Below are 14,995 nucleotides of genomic sequence, written 5' to 3'. Positions count from 1 at the left end.
ATCACACATTACTTTATTAGTGAAAACATTCCGGTTAGGATTTACGGTTACAGCTACGTTTCCACTGGAAATCCATACCCATTCATATCGAAGAATCCCATTTCTGGGTGGAATCGCACTCAAGCATGCAGCTACAAATGCATGCAGTGTTTGAGGAGTCATGGCCATTCAGCAGCCCTACTTTTCTTCAATAATCGCACCGTTAACGCCGTGCCCCTTAAGGAACCAGTACTCGATGCCGAGCCTCAACCGGATCTCGAAGTGCCTAGAGAGGTGGTAATCGCAGGCGATAGAAACGTTTAGAGGTTCCCGACAATGGTTGAAAAGGCTATTGACGTAGTGAGAGAAATGGTGCTTATTGTTGCACAAAAACGTTATGAGCGAAAATGTGATGCATTATGTCGATGTCTTCGAAAGGAGGGCTACAGCGAGCAATCGCCAATACCAGGTGTTTCAGCAAACACTTAAAAAATTTTAAAAGTTGCTTGTGGCAGATAGCCCAGTCCTACTTGAGCTGGTCTACTCAAGGCGGACATTACTTGCACAAAAAATTGAAATGCGTAATGTGTAGACAGCCGAGCAGCAGGAAACGAAAGAGCGCTTTATTGCGAGAAGCATGCGTGTTTGTACACAGGCAGACCAGGCTTGCGCATGCGTATCAAAATATTTTTGATGACGTAGCCACTGGTCACATCTTCCTTCCTTTGAGGAAAAAAAACAAGATTGTACTAAAGATTGCACAACCAACTAATAAGTCAATTTGCACAGCTTCCGCTGAACCGTCTATGTGTGGCGTTCTGGGAGAGGATACCGTTGCGGCTCTCTACGCTGTCGTGTGCTTCTACGGAGCGCCTCTTGAGGTGCTTGTTGCTCGGCTGAGGGGAGGACTGAGGCGTCGTTGTCGTACACTCGTTCTGCGGGGGGAAAGCTAGTCCTTCTCTTGATCTCAGGTGCTCCCTCGTGCTTCGTAGATGCTGCCCATTCTCCGTTGCAACGACATAAGAGCCTGGTGTACTTGCCAAGCCTATGACAACTGCTGGTGCCCATGCCCTGTGTGTCGTATCATAAACAGTCACCGTGGAGCCCCTGTGAATATCCGGTGAACTTCGCGTTGTTCTGTTGTAGAATACGTGTTGTTTGCGCCTTATTTCGTCGAGTCGCTTCCGGACAATTTCGGTTGACACGGTTTGCGGTTCGAGGTGGCAGTCAAGCACTGGCAGTTTAGTCCTCGTCTGACTCGCACGTCCACACGTCCCACACGCACGTCCCACGTCCCATGAGTCGTTGTGCGGGCGATCCTTCACAGGGGATTTGCGTCCAAGCTTCCTGCTTGGACGCACATAGGTGTAGTGTCCATTGCCTTTTGTGAGGCGCCGGACACGTGCTCTTGCGAGCGAGAAGTGACCAGGGAGAGTCCCGCCTTGGAGGGCGAGACTCCTGCGCCCACCAGCCCGGAGGTCGATGGGGCTGCCTGGGGTATTTGGCTGCGCCGGCCGTTGCCAGCGCTGAAAGGGACCTGGGAAGTTGAGGCAGCCTCGGCTGCGCCCACCTTCAGGTCGTTGGTCCCTTCTCCTCGGTTAACGGAGCAGCGCTAGCTGCAACCGCCCCGGGGGCAGATGGCGTACCTGCCGACTCACTGTTTGTGGGTTGGACAGCCACCGGAAGCCGTTGTGACGCTGCCCCCTGACGCGTCACTTCGGCAAAGCTTTTCTTTGGCAGGTACGCTACCCGCCTGCGTGCCGCTTTGAAAAATGTTTTCTTTTACTTTGATTGTAACTTTTTCTTTTTTCCATGATGGACAGGACCGCAAGTACGGCGCATGTTCCCCATCACAGTTTACGCAGTGGAGAGAGTTCTCACAAGCTTCAGAGGTGTGTTCGTGGGCACTGCATTTTGCACAGGTTTGGCGGCCTCGGCAGCTCTGCGAGCTGTGGCTGAAACATTGGCATTTAAAGCATCTCAGGGGGTTTGACACGTCTGGCCTAACACGGAGCTTAATATACACTGCCTCGATTGACTCGGGCAGGATACTTGAACCGAAGGTAATTATCAAGTGCTTGGTTTGGATTTCTTTACCATCTCGCCTCATCTTAATTCTTCTGACATTGATCACATTTTGCTCACTGAAGCCCTCTAAGAGTTCAGCCTCAGTGAGTTCCAGCAAGTCATCGTCTGACACAACGCCGCGGGTGGTGTTCCTAGTACGGTGCGGGGTTACTGTTAGTTGGGTCTCCCCAAATGACACTAGTTTCGGCAGTTTCTCGTATTGCTTCTTATCGCGGAGCTCCAGCAGGTGATCGCCGCTTGCCATCCTGGTCACCTTGTAACCGGCCGGCTCCAAAAATATCAGTCAAAGTGTTCGATAGAAGGAAAGGTGAAATGGTACGCACTGGTTTGCCGGGTTTTTCCGAGTGGACTACGTGGAAACGTGGGAAGTTGTGGACATGGCGTCCGAAAAACTGAAAAACTTCATTGGTGCGCCCTCTTTTCTGAGGGCGATCAGGGAGTTGAGGAAAGGAGCAATCCATAAAGATATGTGGTATTTTGGCAGTAACGCCAGCCATCCACCGTGGAATCCCACGAGGGAACGCTGCAAGACCTGTGAAACACGGCCTGCAAACGCCAGCTGTACGTTTTCTCTATAACCAAATATGAGACAACCTAGGTTGGTTATTCACACAAGGTTAACCCTTGTGGCCTGGAAAAATTGGAAGTAAGCGGAAGCCAGAAGAAGACAGTAAAGGTGGAAAGTAAGAGAAAGACAAATGTTGTAGGGAGAGAGAGACAGGAAAAGGCAACTGCCGATTTCCCCCGGGTGGGTCAGTCCGGGGGTGCCGTCTATGTGAAGCAGAGGCCAAAGAGGTGTGTTGCCTCCGCCGGGGGGCCTTAAAGGTCCAAACACCTAGCATCGGCTCAACCCCCAGGATCCCCCTTTCCCCAGACACGGCTAAGCCGCACACGGCTACACGCGGGAGGGTCCAACCCTCATGTGCTCGGGTACGTGGTGTCGCAACACACCAAACGCCTGCTGACGCAGACGCCCCGATGGGGCCTATTTAGAAAAAAGTGGCTTACGATGGTAATTTGACTAGGTCTACTTCATGCTGACATCACGTTTCGGTGAATAACAAACAATCAAATGTCACCGCAAGATTACCTAAAAAACTTTCATACATATCGTGCTTATTTTTCATTGAACGAATATTCAAATGCACCGCGGAAAAAGAATTGTTAGCGTTCGTACTATTGGTGATGCCGCATGGCAAGACCCGATCGTAATAATTTACAGCAGCCATGAAGCAAAGAACAGACACAGCACTGGGAGTGGCAGATAAGTAAGAATTTGTAGATAAAGGGCAAGGGAACACGCAAGTGCTTCACGTGTAAAATTGACATGGAATAGAATGATGGCTTCACAACTGGGGGGCCTATATGTCTACACAAAATTCAAGTACACACTCTCGGTTGCGCAAACAAGTATAGACTAGAGCGGCCGCAGTTAGCTTCACGTCACATAATGATAAGAACGGTGCACAACAGCCCTCACAGTACATTATCTCAAGCATGCGCTGACATTCTGGCAATATCCCCGCTTCGTGGAATCCTAATACAAGGTTCATTATCAGAGTGCCGGGCAAAGATCTTTCCATTGCGCACCCACACATATTAGACAATAAGCCAGTTTTAGCGTTTTTTGCGCGATGTTGAAACATATGCATCTTATCAGCCCAAGCTATGCGTAGCACATCCTCCAATTAGAGGATGTTGCTGCGATAACGTGTTTGTAAACGTAACACGAACCTCCCAGCCCCTGCACTCAAGGGTTCGCTGATGAGGTGCTAGTGATACTACTACCCACATGCTTAGTACATCATTCTTTAGTATTAGAGCTTTTTTGATCATATCATACACCATTACTCATTGTCAATTTTGTAATACCTGTACATTTTAAGCACTTTACAGCGGCTGAGCTTTGTGGCTCTTTTACAGCCGAGTAACATCTACGTATCGCAATTCACCTATCCATCCAATTCACAAACCATTACCATGACAGAGCCCCGCTTGCATGGGGCTCTTTCGCCATACCTGGCCATTGCGCCACTAAACACACACACACACACACACCATCATCATCATCATCATCATCACATGCTTCATCTGCACCGATACAACGCATTGCATTGTGTAGCTTATCAGAGTAGATGTACGTATTACATTACAGAGCAGTTACATGTTACAGTATTGCAACTATTTATTCATGCATTAGAATAAGCAGCACGTTCCTTGTCAAGGACCACGAAACATGGTTTGCTTGTTACGGTAACGTTAGTGCAATGGTTCATTTATTCATTACCGTATTTCATTTTATTTTACCCTCAAGGTCGATGGTATTACACGGGGGAGTAGATAACAAGATGTGAAGAAAAAGAACCTGCGAAAATGTTTAGCAAAATCGATGCCAGGTTAGGCGAAGCCTAGGCGTTTCCTCAACTATAGCCGTGTGCTCTTTACGATTGGAAGAACGGTGCCGCGAAGATGGCTCCATTCTTTTGAAGTCCAGACAATGAAAGGCTTCCTACAGGCTCTGGTATGACGCTGCTAAATTCTAACTGTGTGACAGTGCCCAATGTGACCTAAATAGCGTAACAGTGAATTTCCTGTCAGTACGCATTTCGGTCGGTCGAACAATATCCATCTCGGCGCTTCTATGTCGGCTAGTGGCACAAACGCAGGAAGTGCTCAGCACCACGCTTTTGGTGGTAGTCTGGCCATTTTTTTTTGCGGTATGTCACTCTACGTGGTTTTCTAACCTCGATGCAGCGAAAGTCACCATGCACCACGCAAAGCGTGCCCGGACAGTTGCACTCAACCACAGGGATCACAGGCGGTATTCGGTTGAAGTTGAGGTCCATTTTTGTCTTGAAGGGGCAGATGCTGCGGTCTTCTATGTCGCTTCACTCCGCTCTGGGCGCGCAGAAATAGTCGTCCGTAGTTCCAACTACGACGCCCAGCAGGAGAGAAAAGAACCCGGCGCGTTTCATGGGGCCCACCTTCAGCAGTGTCTAATGACGCTTTCCAAATTCCCTGTGACGATCCATGCAATTTTCGCACAGGCGATGCGCAGAACCTACGCCGCACAGAACCTGCTTATTACGACACTTTAGCGCTTTGTCCTCGTTGTGTCACCTATTGTTGGTGTTTTCTGTGACACGGGCTCACAGGTGCTGACAGCTTGCACACCTCATACGCTTCCAGCATTCTTGAAGGAGGCAACCCTTCGGTCCCTGGTCAATCCATTTTATCTACGTCGACAAAACGCCGGCGCTACGAGAATCGCAATCGCGTAGGCGCAAAAGGTGGGAATAATTACTCGCACAATCGGCCGACTCGAGGAACATAAAACCGTCTTTCCTTGAATAGCGCCAACTACGCGATATTTTCCGTTCTGTAATCGCAGTCCACTGCCTTTTTATTTGATAGCATTTCACGATTCATGCAGGCTGTAAATTTTCGTTAGACATTAAAGGGCGGACAGATGTTCATTCTAAAGTGCAAATAATTTATAACAATATTGACAAGAAATGTAATGAAGAGTGCGAACGTGTTAGCAATGCTCTATAACTTCGTGGATGTTTCACTATATTGTTGTGACTGCTAAAGGAGGCACTAAAGAGAAACACTATAGCATTTGTATGCAATGATGTTTTTCTTTATTATTCCTTAAAAATTTTTTGAGGGCATATGTTACTTGATAAAGTATAATTTATTTATTCATAACTTTATTTTGCTCTCGCGGTAAGAGATGTATTACAAGAATAGAGAACGAAGGCCAACCTCTAGCATTTGAATTGTGCGCCGAAAAACCCTCGCCAGTAGTTCATTATGATCACACATAGATTTTAAAGCTTTGTGTCGCGCTGGGGCCATTGTGCTGCGATTCAAATTTATTATTTATGCTACGCCAATTGGAATGTCAAAATGCTGATTTCAGTGTGGGAAATTTAACGAAAAGCTCATAATTGCTTTTTTTATGTACCGGAGTGAGGTTTCAGCTGTGGATAACTAAAAAATATTTACTTAGTACATGATGATTACTGAAATAATTAACTGTTAACCAAATTATTGTACAAGTAGCAAGAGCTTGGCCACAATGAATATGTTCACCACCTGTCAGCGGAACAACTAGAGAAAGGCGGAAAAAAGAAACGATCACAAGCGCTGTTAATGAAGCTTTAATGCAAACACGTGGCCAATAAATAGCAGTGCAACCCATCTCACTATGACTGCACGTATAACAGCCCCTGTACTCAAAGAATTTCTTGAAGCTAAAGTGTCAACGTATGTTTTATAGCATCATGCATTTAAAGAAACCCCATTGCCATAGCCCACAGCACTACTAAGTGTCATTATTTTAGCAACAATATATTTCACGCCATCCACGGCTACCGATTTTAGGCCTCTTTACAGCCATCTCACATATATCATGAGGAACTTATTGTCTACACCATTCACAATGCACTGTAAACATTACATTTGTCATGGCGCTCTTTCGCCATACCTGGCCCTTGCGCCATAAAACGCCACACATCTCACTGTGACTGGCGACGGTAATGCGTTCAGCATTAAATCAACGCAGCCACACAGCGTATCGCTGCCGTCGAAACTAGTTATGTATGACGCGCGCACTGCGGCAGGAACAAGCGCGAATTCGTATCGAAGTGAGCGGTCGGCGCTGGATGGGCGCTGCCATGTTGCTATAATTGTCACGGTTGCGGTGGCTATTACGTTTACTGGTGGTAACTGCCACAATAATTCTCGGTATACGACGTGCATGCACAAAGGTCCTGACATATCACGTATCGCTGTACCCTGTCATTCAGCTATCAGCCAGTTACGCCCTGAACTACATTTCGCAGGGCAAGGAGGATATTGACTGTGTACAGCTCGTACCTTCGGCAGTGCTGCAAAGTATTTGCGAGAGGGAGTATAGTTACGCGTGTTGGCGCCGAAGACGTGCATTAAAAGGCGGCACAAACCTGGTGACCCGAGAGGGCATTAAATACATCTGTCGGAGGCCAGCACAGACTGAGTGCCACATGCCAGGTGCTCAAAGTCGACGTCAAGGAGTTTCTTCGATCAACGACTCCTATCCAGTTTCGCGTCTACAGTGTGTCTACGTGAAATAGGTTGCCACATTGCCACATACCCAGTGACATAATTGGTTCGGCGTTTCTTTTTCAATCATGTTCTCTCATCACGCAAGCACGATGCGCTACCCATTCGACCATTGACTGTCCAGTGACTAAGGTAGGAAAGAAAACGGCTGTATAGGAACATAAATAATTGCAAACATAGATCTGCATACAGAGGACCCGGATGGTTCACTAAGCACCCTAAGAATAGCGATTGTGAATCAATTGTCACGAATCCGGCAAGGACGAGGAAGCATCATGAAAGGGAACAATTGTCATTACCGGGTGGGTGACAATTCTGCCCTTTCACAATCTAATCGCAGTATTCACACAACAACCTCACCGTCATCTTTAGTGTTCCCTACCTTTTCGGCTCCTTACCGCGTTTCAAGAACGGACCTTGCCCTCAGCGGCACCCTTAAGCTCAACTTAACTTCGCGAAGCGGGAGCGTCTTTGAGGTAGCATCTGAGGCGCCCTAACGGCTCCTTATCCCTTCCAACCTGGCGGTGCGCGACGACGAAAGCTTCAGCGAGTTCATCAATTTTGTGAACCGTGCGAAAGAAATCGAGGATAACGCAGTACTCGCAGCGTTACTTGGAAAAACAGCTGATTTGCGCTGTATGTGACAATGTTCAACAACGTGCTACGGCGTCAGTGGGATAATCAATATGCAAAAAAAAAAAGAAAATGTGTAGGTCGGAGTGTATTTCAGCCTCATTTCATAATTGCTTCCGTGTCTTTTGTGATAAGGTTACTCTGTGTTCTCAGCTCAGAACAGCAAGGAACGGTGATGTGGCCATTTGCCTCTTGCGCACATTGTTGAAAATATGCCAGGTGCACATGAATACTTGATTACAGTGCTTGAGTATGGTGTGCTATGGAGCCATATTTTTAGGAAACCTGGTGGCAATGTATAATGCTTTGGGAAGACAAATTGGTAACGCTTTGAGACTAGACAATTGACCTCTAAAGATGGGAACCAACATAGGACTGAAACCAAGGGGCGGACACACTAGTCTTCACACAAGAACAGTGCTACGCACCCCCCCCAACCATTTCTGTGTTGATGATGATTTGTAGAGTTTATTGGCACAAGGGCCAGATGTGGCCAAAGAGCGCCAAGTCGATGATGTGTGCTTGTCAATGATATGTGGGTGTTGATTGTGGGGAGTATATGATACATGGCTGCATAGTGGCCTAAAAATATTCGCTAAAAGGTGGAAAATATACATGTGATGCAATATGGCTGTAAAAGGGCCTAAAATTCATTCGCTCTGGAGTGCATAAAATACTAGTCTAAAAACATGACTGTGATTGATGGTGTCTGCGATGAAAAGAGATGTTTCTTGAGATATGGATGAACAGTAAAACAACAAATGGCTGTAGCACTAGTGCCTCAGCAAGGCCTTGAAAGCAAGGGCTGGGAGGCACGTGCTCTAGAAAATGGTACATTGCAGCTACGACCTCCAGGTGGAGACCGTGCTACAAGTAGCCTGGCCAAATTACATTTAGGGTGTCAGTTTCAGTTAAAAAGTTTAATACTGTTCCAAAAGTAAAAAGGGGTTCGTTGCTCAGAAAGAATGCTGGGTGTAATGGTATCTGTTGGCGATAAGCGGAGGCGAAGTACTTTTTCCTTTCTGCCTCTATTTCAGTGCATTGGATAAGAACATGAATAACTGTAAGCCTGTTGCCACATTTGGGACATGTAGGAGGTTCGCTTCCCGTCAAAAGGTAAGAGTGAGTGGCGTACGTATGACCTATTCTTAATCTACACAGAAGTACTTCCTTATGCCTTGCTGTTCTTTCAGTTATCCAGTTCCCTAATTTTGGTTTGATAACGTGTAGCTTATTCAGTACTGCATTATCCCATTGATGTTGCCAGTACTTCCTAAGTTTATGGCGTAAGAAGGGCTTAAGTTCTGTTGCTGCTATAGGTCTGTTAACATCCGTTTCATTAAAGACAACTGACGCTGCACTTTCGTCAGCAGCTACATTGCCTTTTATGCCCCTATGGCCAGGTACCCAACATAGGACGATGTTTTGGTTGTATATTAAAGCTAAGCATAGTTCTATGTATAGTTTATTAAAAACAGGATTCCTATGTTTTCGAAAACTCATTAAGGCCCTTATTACGCTTAATGAGTCGCTGAAAATGATGGCCTTATTGAGATTTGTTTGTCTGATATGTTTTACAGCTGAGAGTATCGCGTACGCCTCAGCCGTGAAAATACTTGTGTTGGGATTTAGAGAATCTGAGGTGGAAAAAGATGGCCCAAGAGCTGCATACGCGACACCAGCAGATGATCTGGAAGCATCTGTATAGTATTCGGCACAGCAGTACTTCGCTTGGAGTTCGAGGAAGTGTGATCGTATGTGTGCCTCAGGTGCATGTTTTGTTATTTCGACAAACGAGATATCGCACTCCATGGTCTGCCATTCCCAGGGCGGTGGAAGGCGAGTGGGAGGCAGGATATTTTCTGGGAGATGGATGTCTGTTTCGTCTACCATTGCTTCCAAGCGTTGGCTCAAAGGGATTCTAATACGTGGACGGTTACTGTAAAGTCTGGCAGCGCGCAGGTCGCTAACGATGGAATGGCATGGATGTTCGGTGTCTGCTTTTACCTTAGAATAGTATGATAAACTTAAGAATATTCTTCGCAGATGTAAGGACCATTCGTTGGACTCAACGTAGAGACTTTCAACAGGGCTCGTTCTGAAGGCGCCTGTTGCCAGTCGTATACCGAGGTTGTGGACTGGGTCGAGAATCTTTAGCGCAGTCTCTGTTGCGGAGTGGTACACCACGGCTCCGTAGTCGAGGCGTGATTGTATGAGACTCTTGTACAGGCTAAGGAGACACTTCCTGTCACTGCCCCAAGTTGTTCGAGAGAGCAGCTTAAGGAGGTTCATGGTCTTCAGGCATTTTTCTTTGAGATATTTTAAGTGGGGAATGAAGTTAAGCTTTGTGTCCAGGATAATACCTAAGAATTTGTGTTCATGACTAACAGTTAGTCTTTCTCCATTAATATTGATGTCTGGGTGTGGCAGTACACCTCTCCTGTTTGAAAATAAGACACATGTGCTTTTTTGGGGGTTCAATTTAAAACCATTCTCGTCCGCCCACCTTGAGAGTCTATTCAAGCCAAGTTGTAGCTGCCTCTCGCAAATGCTAGCGTTGCATGACCTGAACCCTATCTGTACATCGTCCACATAGACGGAGTAGAAGAGTGTGCGAGGCAATACGGTGTGGAGGGAGTTCATTTTAACAATAAATAACGTACAACTCAGTACTCCACCCTGCGGTACACCTGTCTCCTGTAAAAATGGTCGAGACTGTACGTTGCCAACTCTAACACGAAATGTCCTGTTAGAGAGATAGCTTTCAATTATTCTCAGCAGGTTGCCGCGAATGCCCATTGCAGAAAGATCCCGAAGGATCCCGAAGCGCCACGTAGTATCATACGCCTTCTCCATATCAAGAAATACTGATAATACAAGTTGTTTGTGTACGAAGGCATCCCTGATGTACATTTCCATGCGCACCAGCTGATCTGTCGTCGATCTGCCCTCTCTGAAACCACATTGATATGGGTCTAATTTCTTGTTTATTTCTAGGTAGTGGACCAGGCGACTGTTTACCATCTTTTCAAAAACTTTGCATAAGCAGCTCGTCAATGCTATGGGCCTATAACTATTTGCCAAGGAAGGGTCCTTACCCTGTTTCAAAATAGGAATTATGATGGCCTCTTTCCAAGCAGAGGGAATGCGGCCGGACGACCATATAGAATTGTAGAGACAAAGAAGGGTTTTTTGTGTTTCAGGCGGCAGGTGTTTAAGCATTTCATATAGGATGCGGTCAGATCCGGGGGCAGATTGGTTGCAGCTGTTTAGCGCTGCCTGAAGCTCTGCCATGCAAAAGGGTCTATTGTATGCCTCGTATTTTGTGCTTTTCCGTTCTAATGGTTGTCCTTCTATTTGCCTTTTGTACCTTTGGAATGTTTCGGAGTAGTGCGACGAGCTGGATATCTGTTCGAAATGTGCGCCAAGAAAGTTCGCCTGATCTTCCATGCTGTCGCCTTGAGTATTCACTAAAGGCAGAGAGTAAGACTGTCGACCCTTTATTCTATTAACTCTATTCCAAACTTTTGTTTCATCAGTGTAAGAGTTAATGCCTGATATATACTTTCTCCAACTTTCTCTTCTAGCTTGTCGCCGCGTTCTTCGACCTTGGGATTTAACCTGCTTGAAATTGACTAGATTTTCTGCTGTCGGAGAATCCCGAAGTAAAGCCCATGCCTTGTTTTGCTTCTTTCGCGCTTTTCGACACTCATCGTTCCACCATGGAAGACGGCGTTTTGTCGACAATCCACTTGTTACAGGGATACATGTGGAGGAGGTGTCAAGGAGGAAAGCCGTAAAATATTCAACCGCAGCGTCTATGCTTAAAGCACAGATGTCGTCCCAGGATAAACAAGCAAGCTTCTTGAACGTTTCCCAGTCAGCCGAGTCAGTTCTCCAGCGAGGTAATTGTGGAAGGCATTTATTAGCTATAGGTGTGCTTAGAACTACAGGGAAATGATCACTCCCGTATGGGTTTTTAATAACTTTCCATTGAAAGTACGGTAGAAGAGTAGGCGATGCTATGCTAAGATCTATTGAGGAGTATGTTTTGTTTGCCATGTTATAATACGTGGGTTCCTTCCCATTCAAAAGACATGCACCTGAAGAAAAAAGGAACTGTTCAATCAAGCGACCTCTCGCGTCGCAGCGCGAGTCGCCCCATAGGTTGCTGTGCGCATTCAAATCTCCAAGCACAAGATATGGTTCAGGCAGCTGATCTATTAGTGTTTGGAATTCTTGTTTGTGGAGCTGAAAGTGCGGCGGTATATATAGGGAGCAAATGGTTATCAGCTTATTTAACAGTACAGCTCGAATGGCCACTGCCTCAAGGGGTGTTTGTAGCTGTAAGTTTTGACAGGCTATAGATTTGTCAGCTATGATGGCTACGCCACCGGATGATGCGAGGGCATCATCGCGATCCTTCCGAAAAATAACATACTGACGTAGGAAGTGTTTGTGTTTAGTTTTCAAATGAGTCTCTTGGACACATAGCACTTTAGGAGTTAGTTGATTAAGGAGTTCTTGGATATCATCGAGGTTGCAGAGTAGGCCTCTGATGTTCCACTGAATAATCAGTGTATCCATATTAAAATAAATGTTGTGCTATGTGTCAAAGAGAATGAACTTGGTTTAGCTTATGTTGCCCTTTTGGGGCCCTGTAATTGGAGTTTTATCTTTTTTGGAGCGATCGGCAAAATCGCGCCGCTCCTTAGGCGTCAACTGCGCCTTCTGACTCGGTGTTGTGTCCATAGCCTCTTGAGAGGCAGTGGACAGCCGCTCTTGTGAGCGGTGTGTTTTCCGTGAAAGCCTTGTCTCGGAAGACAAGGCCTTGGAGCCCACCGTCCTTGTGGTTGGTGGGCTAGTCTTGACCTCGGAGCTGGGCTGACTGGTGCCAGCACTAGCGGAGGCCTCAACTATGGACAAATTCGGGAGAGGTAGGGCAGCCTTCGCTGCTCCCACCGTGGGGGCGGGTGGCGTTGCCGCACGCTCGCTAAGCGTGGCGCTGGCGTCCGCCAAGTGCCGCTGTGGTACTGCCCCCCGACGTACCACTTCGGCGAAGGATGTGCTCTGTGCAAATGTTGGTGAGATGCGCTGTCTTGCTTCTCTGAAAGTTATGTTTTCTTTTACCTTTATCGTAATTATTTCTTTTTCTTTTTTCCAGACTGCGCATGATCGAGAATATGCAGGGTGGCCACCATTACAATTACTACAACGGGGCTCAGCCTTGCAGTCATCTGCAGAGTGATCATTGGTGCCGCATTTCGCACATGTTAGCCGCCCTCGGCAGCTCTGGGAAGCGTGGCCAAATCTTTGGCATTTAAAACAGCGTCGCGGGTTGGGGATGTATGGTCGTACTCTGAGTTTGGTATATCCAGTTTCTAATGTCTCTGGTAGTGTGCTAGAGCCAAAGGTAATAATCAGGTGCTTAGTTGGCAGTTCCTTGTTGTCACGTCTAATTTTTATTCTTTGTACACTTATTACGTTTTCATCCTTCCATCCTTCCAGGAGTTCTTCGTCGGTCAAGTCCATCAAGTCTATGTCAGAGATTACGCCTTTGGCTGTATTCATGGTTCGGTGTGCTGTCACACTGACAGGGATGTCTCCAAGTTGTACAAGGTTTGTTAGCTTGTCGTGTTGTGCTTTGTCTTTTAGTTCCAGTAACAGGTCCCCACTGGCCAGCTTGGTGATCTTATAGCCGCCTCCAATGGTCTCTGCGAGATGCTTCGCGACAACGAATGGTGAAATAGTTCTTGCTTTCTTGTCGGGTTTGTCACTGTGGACAACATGAAATTTAGGGAAAGTCTGAGTGCCTTTTAGAAAAAACTGAAACGTAGCATCGGTGCGCCCCCTTTTAGAGGGACGATCGGTACAGAAGGGGTTGGAAGTTCCCATGAAATGTGTTGTGTATTCAGCGACGATGCCAGTCACCCACCACCGAGCCCAACAAGGGGAGACGGCAGGGTATGCGGTGAAGCAAACCCTACCATGCCAACTGTACATCGTCGCTATAACCACATATGTTATAACCAAGGTAGGTCATAGCACACCAGGTTAACCCTCGCCGCCAGGAAAGTTGGAAGTTATCAGAAGAAAAAGAGGACAGGAAAGACTAAAAGTGAGAGGGAAAGACGAAGGTGTGCGAAGAGAGAGACAGGAAAAGGCGACTGCCGATTTCCCCCGGGTGGGTCAGTCCGGGGGTGCCGTCTATGTGAAGCAGAGGCCAAAGGGGTGTGTTGCCTCCACCGGGGGGCCTTAAAGGTCCAAACACCCAGCATCGACTCAACCCCCAGGATCCCCTTTTCCCCAGACACGGCTAAGCCGCGCACGGCTACACGCGGGAGGGTCCAACCCCCATGTGCTCGGGTCCGTGGTGTCGCAACACACCAAACGCCTGCTTGCGCAGACGCCCCTGCGGGGACCATTTCTGTGTCGTCTTGTATGTTGTTAATATCTGTATGCAGCACCTTTCGTCAGTAGTTACGCACCAACTTGGCCATTAAGATGCTCTTAGCTTTGTGACGCTTTCCTACTCTTAAAAGCGTATCATTCTCATTAACATTTGTTTGCATGACTGCATCTTGGGAATAAACATGATCGTGTCTTGCAATGCTTTGACAGCCAATGCTTCCACAGTAGCTAGAAAAATGAAGCGTTCCAAAGCCAAAATAAAGACATTCTCTTACGTTATGGTCAAGCGTGCTATATCTACCAGGCTATGCGTGACAACACAAGGCTTTTAAAAAGAGATAGGAGGCAATACCTATCTGTTCCCCACGACTGATGAGATAAAATCTTTAAAAGGTTCATGGTTTTAAGACATTTCAGTTTCAACTGTTTTATATGCTGCATGAAGGTTAGCCTAATATCGAAGATTACACCCAGAAATGTTTGTTCTTTTCTATTTATCAGGTTTCTCCCATGCATCGTAATGCATGAGTCAGGACATACCCCTCTATTGAGCAGCTTGCAATGCCACTGAGCAGCTTCCAATGCTCCAGGTAGACCTTGCTAAAGCTTTTGAACGTGTCAGTCACTCCTATTTATTTTCTCTTCTCGACCATGCCAATGTTGGCTCCGTAGTGCTTAAAGGCGTTAAGCTTTGCTATGCGTCTTGTACTACTCGTTTAATTATTAATGGCCAACTCTCTAAACCCGTTTCCATTTGCTCTTCGGTAAAACGAGG

Source organism: Dermacentor albipictus, chromosome 6, assembly GCF_038994185.2.
Source record: "Dermacentor albipictus isolate Rhodes 1998 colony chromosome 6, USDA_Dalb.pri_finalv2, whole genome shotgun sequence".
In the NCBI taxonomy this organism is placed as follows: Eukaryota; Metazoa; Arthropoda; class Arachnida; order Ixodida; family Ixodidae; genus Dermacentor; species Dermacentor albipictus.
This window is presented reverse-complemented; position numbering follows the sequence as displayed.